This window comes from Ischnura elegans, chromosome X, assembly GCF_921293095.1.
Source record: "Ischnura elegans chromosome X, ioIscEleg1.1, whole genome shotgun sequence".
NCBI lineage: Eukaryota > Metazoa > Arthropoda > Insecta > Odonata > Coenagrionidae > Ischnura > Ischnura elegans.
In genome coordinates, this window is record NC_060259.1 from 62,331,895 (window position 1) to 62,358,280 (window position 26,386).

Sequence of the window (26,386 nt, forward strand, 5' to 3'; positions counted from 1 at the left end):
GAAGGAGTGTTGCGTTTGAAATGTCTACCACACTACATAAAGTAGGGATCGGAATAATTCTTCTTATGAGGTGCTTGTCTGATTTTTGTCCGAGAACAGTCTTAAAGAATAGAATTAGAATAAAATAACACCTTTCGGAGATATTCAACGTAGAAAATACTTTTGGTTTCCTAATCACTTGCATGATGTACAATTTGGTATTGTAAAAAGGTTTATTGGAACGTCAATTAGTCACGTGAGTTCAAAATAAGAGGTTTTGACACGCTTGAAGTGCCCTCCTCATGGCACACAAGTAGGGATCTGGTTGCTTATGAAATCCCTTTTTCTTCATTCTTGTTTTAAGGCCTGTTTACACGGTATAACAACCCGTACGAGTGAATTTGCTTGAATGATTTTTGTGGACTGGAACGGAACATGTACGAATGAATGAACCAAATTAGAACAGATTGTACATCTATATAATACCCTGCGAGCCACCTCTAGGGTGTTTGGCAGGGGGTGATCAATCACCAGCATGCAGCATGCAATATGTTTCTCAAATGCACACCACACGGTCCGAAAAACGTGATGCATGCTAACAAATTATACTACCACATTTATGCAAAGGCAAAACTTGCCGAATACACATTAAGATAGTATCCCAATAAAACTAGAACTGTTTATTCATCTATTTTCTGTTCTTGCATTCGCACGAATTGGGTGTTATATGGTGTGTTTTCGTGTTTAATCACGTTCTCTTACATTTAGACATTAACTCGTACGGTTTAATGCACCGTGTAAACAGGCAGGCCTTTGCAGTTAGTGACTTGACTCCCCGCCGCACGCCTATCGAGTGGCCTCGTAGGATAGCGTGTGAATGTGGGTTCGCCCACATCTCACGTATCATTAGCGCCGAGAACTTTGAATACACTGTGTATCTAATTGTTGCTCGGTGCTGCACTGACTCATCCGTCACGGGGCGTAAGCTTCGAGTTGAGCCTTCCCTTTGCGAGCGCAAAAGCGGACTCTTTCCTCTACTTTACGACCTTGGCGCCCCGTTTCTTTTTTTCTCTCTCTCACTCCTTCCTTTTCTCTCTCTCTTCGTTCATTTGTTTTGGTCGAGAGCGGCACCACTACCGCACTTAGTGCGCGGGGGAGGCCGGAAGGGGAAATTGAATGGACGTTCGTTGGCTGGGCGTGGCTGCCGCCAGGGCCGTGTGCGGAAACGCGCACCCATCCCCACTCCCCATTTGGTGCCGTGCGCGGGGGCGGGCTAGGGGACGTTTAGGGGGGAGGGAGTGACGTGAATGTAGAGGGGAGTGCGTGTGCCCTCAGAATTTATTTCTTCGCGCGTGGACTGAAGTGTACATTTTTTGTCGGGCTAACATTTTGGGGTTCTTTGTTTCTTGCACTTGGATCGTCCATTTCGAAACTGCCTATTTGTCGCAATAAACTATGTGAACGGTTGTGATCATCTTATAATTCGTATTGAAAAAAAATATTAATCCTTCTATTATCAATTTTATTTCCCTCGTTTTGGAAATGAAGCTATTATGCTGTTGTAGTGATATAGTTATGATATTTCGGAGCTGTTGGTAAAATGCTTCAGAAAGAAGAGTTGGTTAATATGAGCTATAATTCAGTCCCTTCATGAAGATAGTTCGTATGCGTATGATGTGGGATGTTTTCTGTTAATGTTATGACAATTTCATGTTGGTGAAATCACGTATTAATTCTCGAGCTAGCTCCTGCAGAAAATATTACTTTCAGTACAATTCCTCGGTCAAAAATAATATTTGTATGAGCTGATAATATTGTGAACCACTTTTTTCAGTCACCACTTAATGAGTTCCATAGTCCCCTAATAAGAATGTTATATTTTGGAATTTCTGAGAATGTAATTTTTAGCGGAATTCTGTTCGTACGAAAATGAATTTGGGAAAGCGATATTTCAGTCTTACGGTGAAATTTGTTGCGGTGAAACTTATAACGAAAATTCTATCGCGACGTAGGTAAACTATACAATCTGTTGTGATCATCTGTCATTCGTGTTAAAAATATTTCTGAATTACAACAACGTTGTTGTTCGTCGAATATTACGCTCGGAGTCAATTCACAGCCGACGCGAAGACTGCGTATAGTACCGCCTCTCCTCCCAGAAAATTATCCTATTGATGCTAGAAATGTTGCAAGGTGTGCCCATCCGTGGCGAAACTAGTAATATGCTTTGGGGGGATGAGATGGCATAGGGCGGGAAATGTTTTGAAAAATGTCAAGCTTGAATTTACATTTTACATCATGTTGGCACTAAAAATTAAATTTAAGCAGATGCAGTTATTATATTTCAAATCTAGTCAGTATTTTTAAATAACTTTTTTTATTTCTCTGATGCTTTGGTCGGGGATCTATCCCCTCATCCCCATAGTTATGCCACTGGTGTCCATTGCAAAGTGCGATACTTTGCTTTGACCCGCAAGCATAGTTTTACTGGCTGTTGGCAAAGTTGTTCAATGGGGATATTTATTATCGACGGGAATAAATTTCTTTATCTTTTCAGTCATTCACAGTAGTTTGAAAATGAGAGCCTGCTACAGCTGCTGCCTAATTGCGAATTTAGTCACGGCGTTCGAGCGAACTATTCGCTCGCTCCAAAGAGGAGGAAGGGTCATGCTGCATACCACACTCTATGCTTGGGCTCGAGGGACGACTGACGTCATTGAATTTTCCGTAAAATGGTTATGAAAGTCGATATTTCGACGCTGATAACTCGGAATAAAGTCGGGAGGGAATAAAAGAGAGCAATTCATTTTTTTCCGAAGGATATCGGAATCCGCAATTTTTCGGAATTGGGGAACGGGCAATGATGGACGAGCTGCATATTTCTTGAAAATGTATAAACCACGAGTATTACGAAAGAGGATCCTTAAGTCGATCACTGGATGTGTTGTTACCCACCGCGCATTTTAATGATTTTACAAAATTCACCACTCGCGTCGCCTTCGTTAATAATGTTCTTGATAATATGATACATTTAATTCATTGCTTTTCAATGCTATACCTCGAAATTTAAAATACTATACCGAGAAATATTAGAAAAAAGTGGATCACAATGTTCTCATCACCCCCTCCGGACATTTCTGAAAACTTATTAAATACGAACTTGAGTGACAAATCTAATCCCCTTGATAAAAAAACCATGAGAAATTAGTTTTTCACCTGAAGTAATGTTCGCCAGTGGACTGCATAGAGGATGCCCAATTCCATTCCATAGAAGGCTGATTTCTGCTGCCAATGCGGTCGCATTTTAATCGGTTCTCAAAAATGTCCATGGCGCGGTGATGACTATTCGATTTTTTCCAATATTTTGCATCACTAAGTTTGTAATTGCGAGGAATAGCATTGGAAAGTTATGAATTTCGTAGATCACATCATCATTTGTTTAAATTTCTGTTCATACCCCTAATTATAACTTATTTCCCCGTGAAACTCGGATCATTTTGTCCGTCAGCGACACGAGTGGCGACTTTTGTAAACCCATTTAAATGCGCGGTGGGTGACAACACATTTAGAGGCCGACTTGAGGATCCTTTTTTGTATTATTCGTAAATTTTAGTGTCATCTCGTAATGCACATTTGTGTTTTCACTCAGCATCATTCACAGACCTTGGTCGTACTGAGAAATGCATTTGCTTTGCAGCATTTATTGAAACTATGGAGCGCGGTGACAGTGTTATTTTTTTTCAAATTAGTAGCCTAAAAGTTTTAAATTATAATGAATCCATTTCACTGAAGTTGAACGTGCCGAAAGATGTCTAGACGTTGAAAATTCTTTTCAGCATTCAACCCCTTGCGCTGTAATGACTCTTCATGAACTTTCGATGCCTAAATGCGCCGCGACGAGCGTATCTCGTCATCGGATTTTCATAATTTCAGCACTGTTTAGAGGAACAATATAATTATTTTGAAAGCTTGACAATGTTAAAACATACATAGTATACATAAATAATTCATATGTCTTGAAACGTGGTTCATTGGGAGGATTAAAATGATTTTATTCGAGTAGCGATAGCTGTCTTCTCCATGCATATTAATCGCATTTTATTTCACGGTTGTACGTTGATTACAAGGTATAAAATATCATTTTATTGCCCACCATTAAAAAGAGAACCACAGAAAAAAATAAATAGAGAATAGGAGCACGATATTCGGAAAATTAATCGAAGGGGAAGGGGTTAATGAAACTATTGAACGCTACGACTGTGTTATTTTTTTTACCACATTAGTAGCGTTGCTTTTAAATTCTAATAAGGATGCATTTTTCTCGCACTGTATTACCTGCTGAGCATGGTGGCTTAACCTTTTGAGTGCCGGCTGCTGATTTTAAAGCCCTACTGAAAAATCCAGCCATTTTTACAAAATGTGTACATTTTTTGAAACATTAGCATTAAAAAGATATTTATATCGATGTGTATTTCAGTAAAAATGAGACTTTTCTCTTCTTTATGAATGAGTTGAATAACATTTATTGCTAATTTTTAAATATATAATTTAACAATGAAAACCTACTGTTTTTGAAAAATAAAAAAAGTTGCAACATATTGTACCGCCATATCATGCACAACAATTTTTTATTACACTCAATTTGAACTATTTAAAGCATTGATACCATAAAAAGCATTGTTCCAAGCAAAGCATTATAAATCCTGGATGACAAAAAGGGTCACTGCACCCTCAACCAAAGGTTTTTTCCGCAAAAGAATTTTCACACCAAGTGGCCTAAGATAAGGTTGCCGGTAGCTGCAGAGGACTTTTCGTCCTCAAGACATTAATAGAACTCTTTTTCCATCGAGGATTTTATTTTCGAAATAACAGAACAACTAAGCAGCATAGTGGAAAAGTACCACGGGAGAAATATTACGGATTCACGCGTACAAAGCCATTAAATAGAAAGACGTAATATTACGTCCATGGCAATCCTCACAAGGATTAGTAGGACGTAATATTACGTCCATGGCACGAAAAGTGTTAAGTTATCATCGGTGTCCGCGGACTGCTTGTCCCGCAGGCTCGACATTCTTTTGATAGACTTGCGTTGGACGGAGTGAAAGAGGTCAACAATCAGGCCATGCAAGTTAACTGGGATTAACCGATCCGATGTCCTCCAGGTCACTGTATGCGTGGCCGCGGGCAATTACGATCGAAAAATTGGACGGAAGGCTGCTGAGTTCAATGGAGAGGTTGTTGACTTGATTGTGATTCATTGAAACTGTTGATAGCGCTGGAAATGTTTTCATTTCGTTGAAGTTGAATATATTTGCGGAGCCGGGGAGACTTACGATGTTCTGCTTGATATATTGGGGCGTAAAAAATGTATTCCTTCTTTGTGGAAATATCGTTTGCTCTCCGTGATTTATGACATCGTATAGAGTATTTTTCATCGTTGTAGATATATTTGTGGTAAACATGCCATTAGAATTAATTAATGCTTCCGTAAAGCCATTTAATAGAACATCAATATCTGTTATTATCAACGTACGTCATCAACTGACGTTCAATTATACCTTATAAAGACAACAAATAGCATATGATGCAATTTCATCAGGGGCTCTGTAGTATTCTCTACGCTGAATATTACTCCTATTTTGGCTACTAGTATTGCTACGTCTGAAATAAATTTTTACCGATTGTAATAAATTTTTTCGTCTTATCCTAAATTTTGTTTTTATGAAGTGTTAGTCTGATTTTTGTCAGAGAAGAGGCTTACAGAACGGAATTAGAATGATATTAGACCTTTCAGAGTTATCCAGCGTAGAAAATACTTGAGTCCTTGATGAATTGCATTTTATGCTATTTAATGTCTTAAAAAGGTAACGTCAGTTGATGACGTACGTTAAAAATAACAGGTTTTGATGTAATATTTAATAGTTTTACGGATGAATTAATTAATTTAATGGGGTTTTAGAAGAAAATGTAAACTTATAAAATGATCATTTTTAAACTGTATGAAAATATGCTTTTTTAATGGAGCAGGAAAACATTTGTGGTGTCTATAAATCTCGTCAAAATAATATTTTGGCGTTGGTCGTCAGCTGTCGCGTCTGCGTAACATCAGCGTCGGAAGTAGCGTTGAGGTACTCAGTGTTTTCAAGGAAATACTCTATTACTCTAGTTCGTATGGGAGTCTATTTATCATCTTCGGTATTTTCCGGCTGTCTGATAATTTTTTCGAAAAAAAAATTCAGTTTACAAGGTCACCGCACACGTCACAAAATAGGCTTGGCACCGAATGGTTTTGAGCGAGAGCCATGTGTGATAATATACCAACTGCCGAATTTTCGATGGAAGCCCCTCGCAGGTGGCCCAACATTTCCTGACTATATTTATTGAGCCGTTGTCTAAAATAAACTGGAGGAACTTTGAAATTCAGACATTGTGGATGTTTATTTCTGTCGCATACCATAGTTGGAGGATTTTATCATCGGGAGGAAATTTGGATCAGCTTTGTTTCACTGCCAAGGCGGGTTAAACTGCAGATACAGGAACCAGCCTGAATCCGGAGCAGATCTCGAGGGTCTCAAATCTCTTGAAAACCGCAGACAGTGCTAGAAATTTTTGTCAAAGATGATAAGGAAACTAGTAAAATTGACTTAAGTCTCCAAGTATTATTACTGTTACTATACTACTAACTGTTATCGTTGCATTGAAAAAAGCAAGCATCGTTATTAATCTATACTTTGCTGCCTGAAAGCAGTTGTATCTTTATCTGTTTCTCACATGATGCATTTCGCAAATTATTTTTGGTATTCTCTGGTTTTTGAGTTTGTTTCTTTAGTGACATTGATACTAATGTGAAACTAATGATTATGTTTGGAATTATTGAGTAATTATTGATTAAACCTGGTAAAGAGTTTTAAGACAGTGAATTTAGAAATAAAACATCTTAGATCCATGATCAAGTACATACCTCCGTGAATAATGTTTTTAATTTCACGAAAAGAAATCATAATTTCCACCTGCTGTAAGTTGTTGAAAAAATATTTTGCTCTCGCGACTGAGAAACTAGGAAATTCTGGAGATTATTTCACACTGAGCTACGTTTGTTATATTTGGTACATCAGCCAATATGTTGTTTTGATCAAACGGGCCAAGTTTGTGCACGCTAGAGGGAGAAGGGGAGTTTTGTTTTATCAGGATGCACTGTGGGTTGGCCTCGAGGGTAGGCGAGTCTGGTGGATGGAAGATTAGTAGGGATCGTGTTGGTATGTGGCGAGTGTGTTGGCTTCCCACCCGACGGGCTCGGATTCAAATCCCTGCGGCGGCCGAGAATTTTCAGACTGCCCGAACCCTGCTTGAATGTTGTGTGTAGAACATTTCAAGCGCAAAGCTTCGTCCGTCGGATGGGAAATTAAGCCGTGGTCCTCTTTGGCGCCTTTCGTCAAGATCAGGCTAATGCCGACGCCGGGTTTCTCTCCACCCTTCTTTCCATACCCCTCCCTAATGGCGCAATGGACCTCACATGTCGGTCGTCTCCTCCAATAGGGTAGTTTCCTTCATCAAAGAAAACGGAAGGCATTGACTGCGATTCGCTACCCCTCATTAGTGTATTCATAATACACAAGTTATTTGGTTTTTCGAAATCCCAGTTTAGGCGAATGATAATGGTCAATTTTAACCTCATTTGAAAAAGGCCAGATTGGCGGCCATGCGATGCCACTCCAAGTGACGTCACAGGGACCTACATCTACGTAATACCCTGCGAGCCACCTCTAGGGCGTTTGGCAGGGGATAATCAATCACCAGCATGCAGCATGCAATTGCATTCCCTGGATTCCCACCTAGATTCTATGGGAGTAGTCAGGAGTTTTACATCGTCTGAGATTACCAATGCATGCATGAGGCACATAGCTCAGGGATGCACCTCTTAATAATCACCAAATATATTTGCCTATGGTCGGAAAGCTTCCCTCGTTTGATAGGTTATTAACAATCCTTATTTAACCCAAGCGCTACCTGCTACATGCTAGTAGCCTGCATCGTATTGGCGCTCATAGCTTTGCATGGCAAGGTGGCCTCTCACAGCGGCAGCCGGAACGAGAATGACGTCACTTGGGCTTTTCCCTACATTCATACTTAGCCGTCGCGATTTCACGCGCTTGAAAATTTTCACTTTTCATTTAATCGCGAAAAATAGATATCGTCATTTAAAAATCTAAAAGCGTGAAATGCGTACTCCAGGAGTAATAATCTTTCGATTTTGGCAATAAAAAATAGGAAACCGCCCTATTACCATACCTTAATCATAAATTCCATCTTCTCTAAGTTCTTAAAAATATTTTGCTCTCGCCACTGAAAAACTGGGGAATTCAAGAGATTATATATATTAAGCCACGTTTGTTATATTTAGTATAAAAGCCAATCTCTTGTTTTAATTAAACGGGCCAAGTTTTTGTGTGCTAGAGAGAGAAGGAGAGGTTTTGTAAGAATGCATTGTGGTTAGGCTCCAAGGGTTGGCGAGATTGGTGGAGGGGAGGGGAAAGGTGAGGGAGGGAGGCGTTTGATTGGCTGATTAGCATCCTCTATAAATGAAGGGCGAAAGAGGGGCTCTTCAGTGCAGCAAAAATGTTTCCATTTTCTGGGAAACGCCCACAGCGGGTTGAGGGGTAAAAATGGGACGATTGCCTTGGAAGGGGGTGGGCGTGGTATGTAAGATTTCGGTATGGGAGGAGACACAAGCGTGACGTCATGGGGGAATCCCGGGAGAGAAATTATCGTTCATTTTGCTAACGAGCAAGCAGGAAAAATCTGCTCTCGGATATTTGCGAGCTCGAGCCAAAGAAATAATTCTTTCCTTCTCTCTTGCGACGAATTCTCTATTTTCGTGCGTTCCTCAAAATGCGTTGGGTCCTCAATCAACATTGGCAACTCCGCTTCTTTTATCAAGCTGTGGGCCATTGTATCATTGTAAAAAATCCTCACTACGTGCGAAGTTCTCAAATTTGCCTCTCATATCATTTTGAGGTACTTTCCGCATTAGGAACGAATTCTTAACTGATGTCCTTTCCAAGTTACTCTTAATGGGCGAAAAGAATGGTTACTGCAGTACCGAAATTGTTTTTTTGGGTTCTATAATCATTTGATCTTGTTAATTCAAAGCTACTGCATGTTCTACGTTTGTTCATACATTCGACCTCGCTTCGATCATTTCCAACTAATGCCTTGGTCAACTTTGAAACGTGGCATTATTAAAATGCCCTGGCAAAGTTTCAGTAAAACGGTGTAACTATATATATTAGGCGTTATTTAACTTTTAAATCTCTTTACTTCTATCGTTCGTATTGTATATACGTATTTATTTGGCAACGCTAGTTTATTTTCCTTTGAACGGGGAATGAAATCCGTGATGATTAAAAAAAAATGTCTTTGAAGCCAGCGTAAATGTATTTGAGCTGGAACGGGACATGGTTTAATTTAGTTCTTCAACAATTATTATTACAACCTTGTTAATCAATAGAGCAAATCCTCTATGTGCCTTTCCAATGAATTAGAATGAAATGGCTCTGCACATTCGTTATATTAAGTAAGGCGTTCTTTTCAGTTCTGGGGAATTCAGTTCTCTAGTTCTCTAGAAAATAATCCTTCTCTGAATATGAAGACGGTCTTATTATTCGATAAATGTAGAAATTATACATGCAGTGGAAGAAACAGTCATTTTCATTCACTCTCCTACCTACCGCATATGTTTTAGAAATGTGCGAAGCGCGCCTCTGGCTCAAAGATTGAGGTTGCTTTCGCTGCATGCCGGTGAGTTTGAATTCGTCTATCCATGAGCGTTTGCAGCAACGGGGTTTACTCGAGAGTGAAGCGTTGAATACCTCGTGGTAACGTAATTTGTGTTCTGCGTTGGTGCCGGCTTGTCCCGTAGCGTACGGAGACTGGCTGATGAGAGGCTCTTGATTCTTTGCGAGAGGGCGTACACTCGTCAAAAGGAGGATCTCTTTGCTCTCCAAATCTGCGCATTCACGATTCCTAACGAACGGCCAAAGGATACTTCGTGACCAATGGAAGGCCATGGCAATAATTTTGCGAATCTATTACATACTCGGAGTTGTATCTCAGGAAAAATCTCGGGTTATTTTCTTTGATATTTTGATCTAGCAATATACCTACGCGAAATATTCGTTTTCTCTTCCTAACTAGTGTTGAGTCAAGGTTCACGATCATTATGTAATGTGGAGTGAAGTAAATTAAAATCAGCAAATTTTGACGTAGCGTTTTCGAACCCGCGCGTTAATTGCTGGATGAAACTTAATAATTAGCGCGAAAATGCATGACGACAATCACAACCCAGTTTCAAATTAGCGTTCGTGCCCCAGAAGTGAACCAGCATTGAGCCTATTGAGTTTTATTTGTATGGTAGCATGTTCAGGTCGTTAGCGCTCTCCCAGTTTCTGGTCTGACCGCGTGTCATCCAGTGTGCTTGGCCTGCACCCGCAAAGCGAGCGCGTTTCTGATAAGGTATAGAATGAGTGCTGCCTGCCTAGTGCGGAATCACGCCGCGCCACACACCCTGATGGTTGCTTACACGGCACCTCGCAGATGTAGATACCAATAGCAAATCTTGAGGAGTATTCGTGAGTATTATGTGATAAGTTATTCCTGTGAGGTAGATACAGGATATTCTGGTTATGGTTTTATATAAGTCTCACGGTTTAAGTGATCTCAGGCCCTGGTAAAAATATTCAGGCTGTTGTTGCTTGATTAAATATTTCCACTTAGTAGAGATACCGGATATTTTTGTTTTAATTTTAACACAGTTTTTGACGTTGAGTTCAGGCCGTCGCCGACAGCGCGCCCTCGCTAGCATATTGTTTTGAAATACATTCATTCTTTCGGTGTAATGTTTGTGGTACGAATCAATTAAGAATGATTTTACGATATAACGTCTCCTCTCTATCTCTTGCGGAAAGGCATTATCTGAAATATCTAATAATTAAAGTTACGATGTGTATTAATGATGCTTCGAAGAGAAGGGTAGTCTCGGCATCCCAACGGTGGGGAGATATGGCTTCTTTGTGATGGCTGTCGTTATCTTGATATAATTATAAGGCTTCACCGTCGATGTATTGAAATAGCATCCTCTCTCTCCGTGGGCGTCTTCTCTTAATGACACTCAAGGTGGGGAAGGGTTCGTTAATCCGATCTTTCAGGATGACTGAGTTGTTTTCTTTTTCAGTCTATCTTAGCATTCCCCTCCTTAGGTGGCCTCTTTGCAAATCTTGTGTGGAAACTTGAGCCATCATGATGCACACGCGCTGACGGAACGTCTGAGGATGACTTGTAATCAATGTCGGATCAAATTTGATGGATTTCCCTTGAACAATCGAAGATAATCTTCTGAGGTGGTTTATCCCTTTTTACGCTACCTATGTTCATTTATGTAATGAGGTACTCTTACCTCTACTAGTTTTTTTGTGTGTAAAAGTGCATTGATATTTTAATACCCCTTTTTGACCTTGAAATTCGTGAGTTTTTATTTTTTTTCAACCTTCGTAGGAGCTATGGAGACAAAGAGGGGAAAAATTTTTTATTGCCTTTTTATTTTTTAATGGGTGTAATATACGATACTTCTCTACGTAATCTCTGTGAAAATTGAAGTACTTGACACAGATTTGGACCAGTTAATATGAAGACACCTCAAAGACTGGTGCAAGTGAAATAAAATGGTATTCACGGCACATGAAAGATCTTTATTGAAAAAATTAAAAGATGGAAAACTTTTTGCCTTTCGGGTATTTTTTCTTTCTACGGTTTTACGATGCTCCACCTCTTTCGCTCAATATATCAATAGTAGCGCAATCAGAATTTGAAAATAGTTACATAAATTTTGACTTAGCTTTTTCTAAGAGTTTTCAAATCCTTAGGAGAATTGCTCGATAAACTTAATAATTTGCGGAAAAATGCCAATGAAGTCTCTCTGTAGATTCTAAAATAATAATATAGGTATAACTTCTTCGTCAATTACTCTATTGAAGTTGTGATCGCGTAGCCTTAGAACACCAGGTGGCATCCAGAAATTAATTGAATGGTAGTCGTTTTTTTTTAGTCGTACAGTTCTATTTTTCTGTTTTACTGCTTCTTAAGTGATTACATATCACAATGTTTCAATGCCTTTATGATATTCTCGTATTAACAAATCTTTAGGAGAACATTAGTTTCAACCTTCTATTTCTTTGTGTTGCTATCAATTTGCCGCTACGGAGTTAATCGTAATACAGGGTTCTACAGTTACTTTATTGTAATAAAACTTGCACGAAATAAGCATAGCATTTTCCAATTACCAGGCCATGATTTGTGCCTGCATATTGCTATTTCGTGTTTCATCTCGCAATTGATGCCGTCGTAGGAGCCGCTTGCACGAAAGGGTTTATCGCATAACTAGGTCACCACTTGTTGTATATCCTCGTGAAATTGATTGTATCCGAGCTCGTAATCCGTTTTCTCATATAGATAAGCATTCGTTTTTCTTTTTTTTTATATCCATGAGGTCGTAGGATAAACTGTAATTTCGCTCAAGTTGGTAGTAGTGCGTGACCCCATGCATATATCTTTCTGAAATCGCATCCTTGCTAAAAACTATAATCCGCCCATTGAAATTATAAGTCTATGTTTTACGTCACCTTCCCCCAGGACCGTGAGATTTGTGGAACAATCAACTATCCACCGTCATTTGCTATGCTTTTGTTTGAACCGACAAGCATTTTACTCCTCTAGGAGTGGACATAAATTTTCATACTTTACCTGGTAGTTTGTTTTTCTCAACGGCTATTTTGCATTCAGCTTCAAAGTGTCTCGAACCTCATAGCATTTCTCCATTAATTTTACGATAATCATCCAGTGATTAAAATTGAAATGGATGGTTAGTGGAGTAAATCGCGCACAATTTTAATTCATTTATGAATGGCAACCTTAGTTACGTACTTTCGTAGATAACGGTATGCACATGATACGCTGTTACTGGTTGATCCATCGGTGTGTACCTATTTGAGGCATTAAAAAACTGTTGCCAAAGGTTGAGTTTGACGGAGAAAGAAATTAAAGGTCTACGGTTTCCTTTCGGTGCATGACTAATCAACATTTTTTAATTTTAATTTATAGCGGTAAACACACACAAATTGAGATTCCTTTATCTTCTCCTAATTATTTTTTCCTGTGATGAAAACCTTGCTGTTCTCTAACACTGTGATAAAATTTGTCTTTGATTTCTGAAAAGATCATCGTAAAAAAGTATTGCTGAAAAAAGTGCATATTTTCGTCATAAATTTTTCACTATTGCAGAAAGGCCCAAGTACTTGAGAGTATGGCAAGACGTGGTTATACGACTCAAGTCATCTCTCTTTTACCAGTCGTTATTCTTTTCCAATTATGGTTTTATGACACCCTGGGGCCATTATTCGCGTGCGTAGTGATCTCAACCTAGAAAGCAACCAAAGATACTAACTTCGCCAATTTATCGTTTATCTCAGACAGTTTCTTGTTGCAATACTGAAATACTTCCTCTCGTAGTCGTATGAATCACAAGGGGTTATTGGTACGCGTTAAAAGTGAGTTATCACCGTAAAAAGGAGCGTTTACTCTTTCATGGGATTCTTGCGTGTGGTCTTCGTGTTAAAACCTACCCACTAATTTTGAGGCCAATGCAAATCTCATTGCACCCAGCTATATGGCAACATTTTATGAGAGGCACGAATTCTACCTCTGTGAAGCTCAGGAATAGAATTTATGGCTTACTTTTTCCGTTCGTTGCAGCCATATTGCTGCGGGCTTCATCCCGAATCCCGTTTCTGTGTCAGCTGATGCGCTCCATATTGAAGGGATCAGTTGTCCATTCCGTGTGAGGATATTTTTTTTTCACCGCAGTCGCGCAATTACGGGCTGTGCCAGGATGAGTTTATGTCCCCACTTTTTTATTATTACGCCCAGTATGGTGATGAGATAATATTACGTATGATTTCCCGACATGTTATCTCGTATGCGTGAATTGGACAAGTATTTAGAGCATAAGCCGGCCTCGTAGGCCGCGGGGTAGAGTCCTTGACTGCCAAATATTAGGCCGTGGGTTCGAGTCCCGCCTGGGTGGGTTGCCCTTATCTAGGACATGGTTCTTCGCGTACATGTTATAAAATCATTAAAAATACCCCAATCTGAAGGCCAGCATGAGCTACTTTCGCTGGTATGGGATAAATAAAATGAAATAATCGCGTCGCACCAACATATCCATCGTGATATTTATGGATTAACTGAGAATTTGGCGTAAATTCTTGGGTCTTTCCATTTTCCGGATTTTTCGCCGCTTTGGTTGTCAGATAATCCGGAAGGTGGAGAGAATTCACGAATCGAGAACGCCACGAAAATCTACTCGCCAACAAGTAACATGAATGTCTTAATATGGCCAGGTGTGGCGTAAAATATGAGAAAAAAACAGGATTATACTTGGCAAGTAAAACGTTTCGCTGAATTATGTTTCTTCGAGATTTATGGTGGCTTTGTGTCGGTTATGGTTCAGGACTATTGCTGAAAATGTAGTGTAAAAACTCAATTTCAAGGCACACTTATAAACGCAGACACCAGTGCTTAGCTGCGTTGTATTTATGGTCTTCACAGTGAGTTGTTTTCGTTCAAGATTTTCTATATTCTAGGAGCATGTAAGATTGGTACACCTTATATTTCTAGTACTTATACTATACTCTCTATTGATCGTCTTAAGTTCATGTTGCTCGTGACTGTTGTGCGTGTATGAGTGTTGTGTCAAGCAATGGGAATTTTTCACAAACAGCGCATACCCATCATGGCCTGTGTCACGTTCTGTGTTCAAACATTGTCTCGGTATGACAGCTGTAGCTATATTTTCAGTAGTAGGGAAATCCCATCCCATAACTTAAATAATGTATTATTATCAAAACTAGAACTCTTAGTTAATATCAAGTTATGGTAACTGCTGGGTCATCCTGGAGAATTAAGCAGTATTATGATTGTATGGTGAATTGAGCAGTCAAGCGACATGCGCACTTCTGCTCAATGATGTAGGTAATAGTTTCCTTTCCCGGAAATGGTCCCTGAGAGTGCAAGCCATTAAATAATGTCGTTGAATCCCTAAGTATTTAATTACGGAGTCATGTCACGAGGCGTAAAACTCATGCTAGAGCCATTCGTCGTTTTTTTTATTTACTCTTGTCCTACATACCTAACTTTAGTAAATACATTCTCCTTGGTTTCTATGACCCTGGAGTAAGTGTGTCCCTTCCTTCCTGCTCCCATTCCTTTTAAAACTGATAGAAACACTTCTTCATTTATTTTCAATTTTTCTATGATCCATAATCTATAAAAATATTGATATTCGTGAATGTTCTACTGCTATTAATGTGATGTTGCCAAACAGGGCCGCGCCGGACCAGTGCCGATTACCAGGAAGCAGAGTTCCGCGCGCAAGACGTGGCAACGCAGCGTTCGTTCGCCCCGGAGTATTTTTTTAATGCCCATGTAATCTATACTGCATAAAAAACATGTATTTTCGGACCATAGAAAAATTTCAAATAAATTAAGAAGTGTTTCTATCAATTTTATTTTTTCTTTTGGGGTAAAATGTAGGACTAGATAGTGTTTAAACATTTTCGTTATTTTACAACAAAATATGCGTTTTAAAAATACGCAAAAGCAATTTTATTAATCTGCATTATTGTTTGCAACTTAATTTGGAAGATGAAAGTTGTATACGTTGTTGTTTTCCCCAGGTTGAATTACAAAAGTCATAAAGTTGACAAAACGGCTTATTTTCGGGCGCGCGGAGTCATTTATTGCACTCTCGTGTTTTGATTTTTGAATTTTTCATAAAATTAAAAAATAAATTAGAATTGAGTTAAAATTTCCTTTAAAATGACGTATTATTCATTATTATGGCATGCACTGAAGTCCAGATATGAATTTGCACAGTACAGCGGCACATCATTTTGACGCCGACAGTAGGTCCCGCCGCTCGAAGGGTCCTTGCGTATGCGTTTAACTTTACTCGTAGGCGTTTCATGGTGAGGTTTTTGGGGCATGTATCGTAAATCAAATAAGTATGGCCGGTAGAAAATGTTTCACCATAAGTTGCTGCAATATGGTGTCATAAATCTTCCATTGCACATGTTTGACGTCAATCGTCTTTTATCATTTTCCATCTACGTGTAGATACAAAGTTACTCCCAAGTCAGTCATTTACGCGTACGTTTAGACTGCCATGAAAGATTTACACATATGTGACAATCAAGCCGGAATCTTGACGGCGATTAAAGAGAAATATGGTTCGACCCGATTCTCCGTAATCCGGGAAGGATTAATACTGTGCACTCGAGAAAGTGAGAAGGTGCCGATAAAAATGGAATTCTTTTGTTAATAGTAGCAGCGTCGAGTCAATACTTGGGGAGTTTATCTCATTCAAACCCGCCGAAGAAGTGTTTCATTACAGCTAGTAGGTTTTGTGATACCGGAGACTGCTTAATCTCTTATCTCTGGCGATCGATGACTGAACTATCTAGATGATTGACGAGGTCCATGCCCCCGTAGTTGATCCAGGCATTTCTCATCCCGAATACAGTTGGCTAAAAATATTGATGAATTCTCGGAAGCACCGGAAGCAGTCTTAAGTTTAATTTATTGTTCGGTACAGAGATGAGTAGGAGGGACAAAAAGTCTCATGAAAATATTTAGTAGAAAACGGAACAATCTTATAGGGTGAATGAAAATTGAACTTTGTTTTTCCACGTAAATATTTATTCAATCGCGACCGCGGTTTCGACGCACTGCGTCATCCTCAGGCAAAAGTTTTCATTCATTATGAGTTAATTCCACAAAGTGGCGCCTCAAACCTTCAACAACCTTATAGGGCATATCTTGAGACTAAAATACATGGAAATGAAGACGATCAGGGTCAAGGAGATGGAAAGAACGGAAAAGGAAGACCTCGAATGAAATATGTGGAACAGGTAAAGAAGGATGTGAAAGAGAAGAAATACGTAGGTGTGAAAAGATTCGTTGGTCGAAGAATTGAATGGAGAGCTGCGTCAGACCAACCTTAGGATTGTTGACAAGTGATGAAGATGATGATTTGGTACGTGAGGACGTGGTTGTCAGTTGGGTTGAGCATTGGGCCACTGGCTGGAAAGCAATTGATTTAAATCTGGGAGGTTTTCAGACACCCCGAACGGAGGACACCAGAAAGGAGTCCGTCGGTGCAATTTTCTGTATTCATGACGTAGAAAGAAATATTAGGTGGCCAAGGAAAAGGAACTGATCCCTTACCTAGATTTTGTGAAATTCACTCAATTATGGCTTAACCCTCGTAGTGTATCGGCTTTTGCTCCACGAGCGCTAAGTCCCTTTAGCTGATGTATCGGCTCGAACGTAGAGCGTGTTTAAAGTCATAAAAATTATCCTTTATCCAATGTATTAGAATATAGTATAATAGTAATTCCTTATCAGTAAAATATACCCTTTCTTTCCTTACCTGTGATTTTATTTGTATGTTTGCGCTTAAGGCGTCGTGTGAATGAATGAAGTAGTATATAGTAATACATAATATAGTGATAAATAATATAGTAGTAGATAATATAGTAATTCCTTTTCAGTAAAAACATTGTATTGATATCCAGAATTGTGAATTCGTATTGTGTTTTTTCTTAAAGTGTTCAAAATTCTTAATGTTACTTTGCCTCTATTCGCTCGTACCACTTAAATACGGAGGCATTAGGGGGTTAAACGGAGCTGACCTCTACCAAAATATCTCCAAAAGTACCCTTTGATTCCATTACTTTATGAGCGATATTTTACGAAGAACAATTACACCAACAGTAAATCACACGTCTCGATGTCCTACAATTTGCCATCACTAAAAGTCCCTCTTCATGATTAAAACTGCCACCTCGGGGTGGAATTAAACTTTTCTTCCCATCCGTGCGCTAAAAATGTACGGCCGTGAATTTTTTACGGAACCATGCAATACCCACATTTATAGAGTTTTTTTCAGGTGTCATTTTGAGGGCTTCTTAGCGGACTTCTCTTTCACTGTGTTCGACGCGCCGAAACAATTTTTTTTGTGAAAAGAGGTTATTGTTTCCATTATGCTTTCTCGCGTAGGCGTTTAATTCAGCAAATGTGTTAATTTCTGAATATCAAAAGAAAGGAAATAAAATCTATGTCTTTTGTAGTTTACACAACGGGATGCGTCACAAAACAAAGTGTCAATTTATTTTCTCTCTAAAAATGATATTTTCTCTGTTTACAAATGTGAATGGTCTTAAATTGTAGAGCTACGTGTTAATCTTGTAGGGCTGGCAAATACGTATATTCATCTGAGATTCGTAGCTAAAAAGAACAGGTTTACACTATAAAATACGAGCTCGTATATTACTACGAATGGATTATAGTTGCGCATCTATCTTCATTTTGGTTTTCGCAGAATTCGCTTCATGGTGCCTTTCGGGTTATCCGGCAATCGAATTACTTTTGATCGTCAAACCTGTTTAGAGTGTTAATTATTTCATTCTTGTCGAAATCGTTATTCTCCTCGAGTTAGGAATAATTTACCTCGGGGACATTCTTTGGCTGCTCTCCGCCAATTGTTTAATATACTAGTATTTAATTGTTTTCCGAGCATTAATTCCCATTCAAAAATGAATTTGGCTCTGTATACGAATCATTTGTATTAATTATGTATAGTCCTATTCGAATATGACTTTGGCATTCTATTGGTGAACATTGTTGTCACCTTGACTGTTTGTCGCATGCGATACCGTAGCCAAGGTTGAAAGGAATTAAAATGATGTTAGTGCTCTATCAAATGTTTTAGAAGGTTACCTGGTGTGTATACCTGCAGTGAAAGTGTACGGATAGCAAGTATACTCGGGTGGTTGGGAGTGCTTTCCTTACTCCATGTACGTGTTCTTGTGGCTGAAAGTATTCTAATACCTTCATGTGTATTCCCATGGAATGAAATGAAAAATGGAATTATTGTCACTATTCTAATTATTGGCCCAGAATCATTGCTCTAAATGTAAGCATTAGACTTTCAAGTTGTACGGTATTGGAAATGAATTTGATCAAGTATTAATAAACTGTTCTTGTCTTTCTAGGCTATCTGAACATCACGTCAACTAGAGCCACTCGCATTAGGTAAGAAAAGGTTTCCTCTGTTATTTTGTGCTATGATTTACGGTTTTTTGACGAGGAAACCTAACGTACTTAATTGTCATCATGATTTTGACCGCGTCATGAAGTTCGCTGGAAGGAATGCCATTAATTTTGAATTGTTGTCAATTATGGGTTTCCATGTATTATTATTTATTCATAACGGTATGTTTAAATTTCCGTGAAAGATCTCCCTTATTGCCTAGGGTATGGTCTCTCGTTAAATTTATGAAGGAAGCCAAAGCCAAAATTTCCGAAAGCATGAGGTATCTGATTCAGGGAACCTGAAATATTTTGAGAGCAAATAACTTTGGGCACTGTTCAATACTTTCATACGTGTGCGTGATACATTTGGTGGAAAGAGGAATTTTCATGGAATATTTCAAATTTCTGCGATGCACGAGGGTCATTTTGTCAACCATTGGTTTTACCAAGAGTTGTCGTTTTAAGAGTTCGGATGCGGTTCAGCTCACTATTCAGCTGTGCTGCTCCCGTGTGCAAGGTAAAGATATGGCATTTACATCGTTGCTTTTTTTTCCAAAAATTCAAAAACTTTAACGTGCATCGAAGAGTCATTTCTATCAAACTACCAAAAGTATTCAGAATATACGTTGTGACTGAAAATTCATGATCGCTAACGATGGTCTGTAAATACCTTTGTTTTCTCAAATATTCACAGCGTGTTTTGACGTGTACATGACATCGCCCATCGAGTTATGCAAACATTGAGAATTTTGAATTTGTGATTGAATTCTGTGGAAAATTTCAACTGCGACTCCAACCATTCCTGTATAATCGCAATTTTCGTCCCCGAAGAGGAGTTTGAAGAATCTAAATCGCCGCTGTAGGACGTAGTTCAATATTCCAAGTGACTAGCATTGATATTATATGTCTATTTCTTGGTCTGGCTTTTATAAATAATGACATTATGTTTTATTTGTAAATATTTTTAAAATATTTTCCTTATGAAATTCACGATCCGAGGAAAAAGTAATCTGCCAAATTCATCTTATTATTTTTAGAGCTGTTGAAATATTAACTGGGAAAACATGGGCTGTTTGAGCATAAATTTTTTCTCATATTGTTTTGCTTTTTTTATATTTTGGATCATTGTTTTTCTCGTGTATGAAAAATCCCAATCATTCGAGCAATTTCTTTTAATATTGTTGAGATATATCGTGTTATTTGATCGATTAATCCATGTGTTGCTATGGAAAATCCGTTGTTGTATGTATGGATTTCCAGCTTCTCTGAAGTTTTTTAATATTTGCGGAGGAATTCCGTTGTGCGATATGAAGTCCGGTCTGTTTCGTTAATGAAGTACAAGGGAAAGAAATGGTTACCAACGATGGGGTTGACTCCCTACTTAAAGCAATTAAAGACTCTTTCCTCTGTCGACTCTTCTCGTTTCTTAAGGTTATTTTTCTATTCTGATGAATTATTATACTTGACCGCATTTAACAATTACTGCGAGGCATAAGATCACAGATAGATAGCATAATGTCTTTTTTGTCAGTGTCTCGCGAATTGATTTGGTCATTGTCAAATATTAACAAATAGTTCTAGAATCGCTTTAATAATTCATCATAATCATGTAAAAGAAAATAAAAACGAACCATTAATATATATTATTTTAAGACCTACCTTTCGGGTATGAATAAGAATAGTTTCATTCGTAGCCTAAGGACGATTTTATAGATAGATGGCGGGTTTTAGTGGTGAAACTGGTTTATAGGCTATCAAAGTAATGCTGAAGTGCTGTGCTGACAAAAATATTATTGTGTTCTACAGGTTATCAATGGAGTTTAACTGGTGTACTGACGTCGTCAGGTATCGAAATAAATCCAGCCATAACTGTCTTTTTAAATGTAGTCCATTTATATATTGATCAAATTCTAGAATGCAGTCATGTAATTAAAATACAAATCCAGTAAGTCTTACGACGAAAGGCATAGCTTCTGGCTTCACCGGGTGGAAAGTTTTAATCTCACTCTAAAATTACTGCGTTATCTGTACACACTACCGATTATGGTAGCCGCTTGTGGTCATCCTCACTATCTCATCGTTTCCGATTTCCTGCTTGATTTACATGGGAATGCATGTCTATCAAATGTCTATATAAATATATCAACTCATTGGTAATTAGTTTTCATGCGTAAAAATGTGTTTTTTGGCCTGATTAATTACGGAGTAGACGAAATGAAAGTTACTTAATATTAGCGACCGATAAATTGATGTAAGTAGTGATGGAGGTAACCTTTTTCCTTACGGTACGTTGTTAGTAAATTTTATCTCATTGTTGTAAATTTTATTTCGCTGAGTTGATATACTACCATTTGTTGACCAATGCTGTTTCCGTGATGAAATGTACTTTTTATTTCTCCACCAAAAAGATTTTACTTTTCTCTCATCGGGATAGGAATCTTATATTTTACCTCCAAGTCCACCCATTTAAATCTCCAGAGTATTTACTTGCGAAAATTGTGGTCTATCCAGAGTTGCCCTTCATTTCATTTATAAATAGATAGTTATTTATTTTATTGCCGTTGAGAGCTCAAGTGAAATTTATCGCTGCCTTTCGTATCATGTGATGATATCGTATATCTTTTGTATCTCGTGTATGTCTTTCAGGGTTCCCACTCAACCGTGAAAACCTCAGAACCGTGAATAAGCCGTGAATTTCGTCTACCGTGAAAAAACCTGGAAATAGCCGTGAAATTCGTCATGAAACCTTAAAAACGTCTCAAACTTGATTTTAGATCTACGATTGACGGAGCAAAAGAAAAATAGGTCAGTCACTCGCAGATACTGTACACGAATTTATCTGCACATGTATATTCGAAGCGCAAATATTGGTCCGTGTGTCATGACGACACAGACCTTAAGGCTGTGATTGGACGACCTTTAGCCAAAGTGATCATTAACCCTGGCGAGAAATCAGACACCTCTTCACTTCCCTGTCACCCTCCATTTCTCACTCTCAACCTTTAGCCGGCCCTAAATTTTGCTAACGAGAGGCGACGTCATGAGAGCACTTTCATTGCTGCGTTTTGCATTCCCGGCGTTTATCGCGTTTGCTATATTTTAAGTTAACGTGCGGCCAGTGATTTTTATGAGATCAATATTTCTTCCTAAAATGGCTTATCAAACAGACCGTGAATTTGACGTAATTTAGACCGTGAAAACATGGAAAAAACCGTGAATTTTATAATTTAGTTAGAGTGGGAATCCTGGTCTTTCCTTACGCTAAAGAAATGGGAAATCATTCGCAGGCCCTCCATAATATTTTTAGGGTAATATTGGATTCAACTCAATTCACGTTCGCATCCCTTTATTGACCCATTGACCTCTTTAATGTGTGGAGTACACTAACGATGACCCTTACAATGCATCTTCAATTACGTTATAATTGCAAATCAGAAAGATCAGGTATTCGTTTTCAGTTTATCTAGTAAGTGATCAGTAAATCCTCGAAGTGCGAGGTGGACCAGGAAGAGGAACTAGCCCCCCTATCCTGACTCTGTGAAATTCACTCGGCTTCGCTTTAGTTCGGAGTGACTCTACCCTCACGTTTTCAAACCAACCTTCGTGTTGAATCTCTTATTCATCTACATCTACATAATACCCCGCAAGCCGCCTGAAAGGCGTGTGGCAGAGGGTGTTAGGACACCAGCCGTTCACAGCAAAAAAATGAAGTGCTCCAACGAATTTGGGATTAGCGTTTATTAAAGTCCTTTATGGTTCGGGGGAAAAACGAATTCCCATATCTATCCGTTTAGCAAAACATCTCTCTTAATTTATCGCTTCTATCGGACCTGGAAATATAGTGTGGCTCTAATATTATGTTCTGTGTGTCGATCTTAAAGATATCCGTTCTCAATTGTTCAAGCAATCTAATCCTAGCGCGCAGCCTCCGAATCTCCAGTGGCTCCCAGCCTAATTCGCTTAACATCTGGGTAACACTGTCTGTACGCCCGTAGCAGTTTTTGACGAAACGCGCAGCCTTCCTTTGTATTTTATTCAGTTCGCGGATTTTAAGACTTAAATTTTGGAGACGCTCCTTTAATCATCTATTCTATTTTTAAGTTGTTTTCTCTTCTCTTTGTTTGAATGTTAGGACTACGTTGACTGACGGTAATGATTATAGTTATTGACGACTTAAATTTTACAGGAATGAAATTCACCGTTGAATTTCATGCCTGCATTAAAGTCGTTAACAGCTTGAAGGGTTGTGTTTCGATTCCTTACCCTTTCGTTACTTATTTTTAAGAACAGAAAATGTTGTGTTACTACGAAAATACTCCTCCTCAGTAATAAGTGATGGAAGGTAGCATAAAATGTCATTCAGAATGAGTATAATTGGTGTATATTTTTCATTATCGTATTTATACTTTGCTATCTGCTGGTGTAAAAGTCATTGCTCGAATTTCAAGAGACTTTTCCTCTTTAAAATGAAGATTTCATTTCGTAACCACGTTTGGTTAATATATATGTGCGTGAGTGTGGAAAATTAGAAATTAACTATGTTTTATTAAGTGTATCATCGGAAGCCACTGAATACAGCACTGTACCATGGAGTTGAATTTTGTGTGATTTGTCCTTGGTCTCTGATATGCACAATATGATATGGTAAATTTGGGTGTAAATTTTTCATTAAGATATTTATACTTGGCTATCTACCGGTGTAATTGATTGACCGGGGAAAGTCATTACGCTGATTTAAAGGGAAAGTACTCTCGGTTTTGTCCTCTTGAACAGGAAGAATTTATGTTGGAACAAATTAGGGTTTCAACATAAAATCCATCTTACCTAAGTGTGGAAAATTACAAATTAACTAATTTTTTACTAATTTTATCTTCGAGAGCCATCGAATTCTATGAGTTGATTTTTTTTAAACAAGTCCTTGGTCTCTGATATACTCAAAAGCAGTATATTCATTATCAAAGAACCGCAATTGAGATGAAAAAACCTGAGTTTGAATGACGTCGAGACGCCGCGGTCACGAAAATCTGGGGACCACGTCACGTCTAGTCCGAACTGAATGGTACCGTTGGTGTAGTATTTGGTTTCGTGTACTCTCAGTTCCTTCCTTTTGAGTCAAGCAATCGCAAAAAAAGTGTCGAGGCATAGATTGATTTTTCTCCTGCTAGAACTATTAATATTTCATTATTTGATCCGACCTGAGGTCCGGGAAAAAATGCGTTCCACGATTGGAGAACGCTCTCTCTGCGCTATGGTCTTACATTATTTATCGCACCGCCGGCGCTTTCCCGTTGTACCGCTAAACCATGTTTACCACAACCAGCTGTAAACATTAAAATAATTATTTTGCGTCTCTGTTTGTGCTGTATGGGTAGTGTTTTGTTTGTGCTAGCAGAAACTTAAATACTAAAATGATAAAATTGGATGAAAATGCATAGAATGAGGAAAGTTTTGCTTATTGGCCCATTTTTTCATTTCAGTAATTTATATATTTTGTATTGATACTAGAAATTTTCCTAATGTAAATTTTTATGCTTTCTTCTCTTTTCACATTTCGAAAAAATGATTTGAATTTTTTTGGACATTTTACAACAGAAAATAATGAAGCAATTGAAATTTCTTAAAACCAGGAAAAAAAAGACGACAAAAGAAAGACGGGACAGACTCATGGAAGAGTAACATAATGAGGCAGTTTGTAAGTAGTTGGAATCATAATGGGTTCCCCACATCCCGTAGTTGTATCTTTTCCCAGTGTCTCTACTCTGTACGCCCGTTCCCACCCCCTTCCTCAAAAATGTCAAATCCTCCCCTACTTTCTCAAAGGTATAAATGGGATTTTCAAATGTTTTGAAGTGTCTTGTACCAGATGATGGATCAGTGAGCCATAACGCGTAGTACGCATTAAAAATTCTTGTGGAAAAGTGCTACGATCTTTTATTTATTTAAATATCCAAATGTCTGTTGCCACTTTGATTGATAGTAATGTAATGTTACGATCTCGCGAAACTTCGTACAACTGCGGACAACATAATATTACGTCTGTTTGAATTTGATCATCTTTAATATTGCCGCCGTAATATTACGAGCGGATGTCTTCCTAGAGTTGTTCTTCAGAGGAGTTAGTACATAGTAAATGCACTAGATAGTGGAGGTAGGAAAATATGGCAGATTTTATTTCAACTTTCATGTAATGTAGTGGAATTTCAAAAAAATCTAAAATTTGGGAAAAATGCCCAGCATTGGAATAAGGGATTGGATATTAAGGGCATCGATATGGTCAATAATATTAAATGTATTATTTGTTGTTCCGAGCCTGGACTTAAAATTTTTCCCTGACTGAGAAATTAAGTGGTTGACGGTAGGGAGCTTATGTGCAGAAAACCGCGCTATGTTTGGATCAGAACCTCTTTGCGTTCCGTCGAAAATGCCTCGCGAGACGGCTGTGACCTTGGCAGGGGCTTAAATCAGTAATGATTAGCCTCATTCATTTAAGGGAAAGACGTCCCCATGAATAGGCCCCGTGCCGTGCCCATAGAAATCCGAGACGTGACGACGGTCGATGGTCTCGTTAACCCCTGCTTTCAACGTGAATTGCGAGGATCATCAACCGCCTTTTCCACGAGAATATGCGGTCCCTCCCAGCGTCTCCGATTCTCATTTATTCTTTTCTAATCCTTCGCCTGCGCTTTCTGCCCCTTTTTCTTGGGAGCGTCTCCTTGGTCCACATCGTCCGTGCCTTGAAAGAGTCGCGCTCGTCTGAATGTGATATTTGAATTAGACTTCCATTTTTTTTCCTTTCCGCGTACCTTCGGATGGCAAAAAAGGGGAAATATTAAGCAGATATTGTGCGACTCTGTGCTTCATCATCTGCTAGAGCCATGAGGTTGGCCTAGAAGAATTATTTTGCAGAAAATCACGTTGTCCCTTAGACTCCTGGGCGTAATTATGGGCTGTGAGTGTTGCCGTTGGATTTTGAATCGAAGGATCGGGTTTTTTATCTCGTGGATGATATTCTAGTGGGATAGTCTGCCATGAAATTGCTATTTAATACACGAAATTCGTAATTACTACATTTTCAGGTTACAAGAACGGACCAATCTGTTTGGAGTTCTCCGAAAGTGCGCTCGAAGTTGGAAAATTACATTGGGAAAAAATTATTTCCCTTTGTAATAGACCGGAACCATTGGAGTAGGGCACCATAGTT

The 26,386-nt window shown here is 38.6% G+C and overlaps 1 protein-coding gene across 13 annotated transcripts in view; it reads left to right on the forward strand.

Moving 5' to 3' along the window:
- LOC124170630 (plasma membrane calcium-transporting ATPase 2) overlaps window positions 1-26,386 on the forward strand; it is a 611,417-nt gene that overhangs the window by 127,451 nt on the left and 457,580 nt on the right. For all 13 annotated transcript variants that reach the window (XM_046549474.1, XM_046549473.1, XM_046549486.1 and 10 more), the window contains one exon: window positions 19,146-19,185. The gene's annotated coding sequence lies outside the window, so the exon portion shown is untranslated. The remainder of the gene's footprint in view (window positions 1-19,145; window positions 19,186-26,386) is intronic.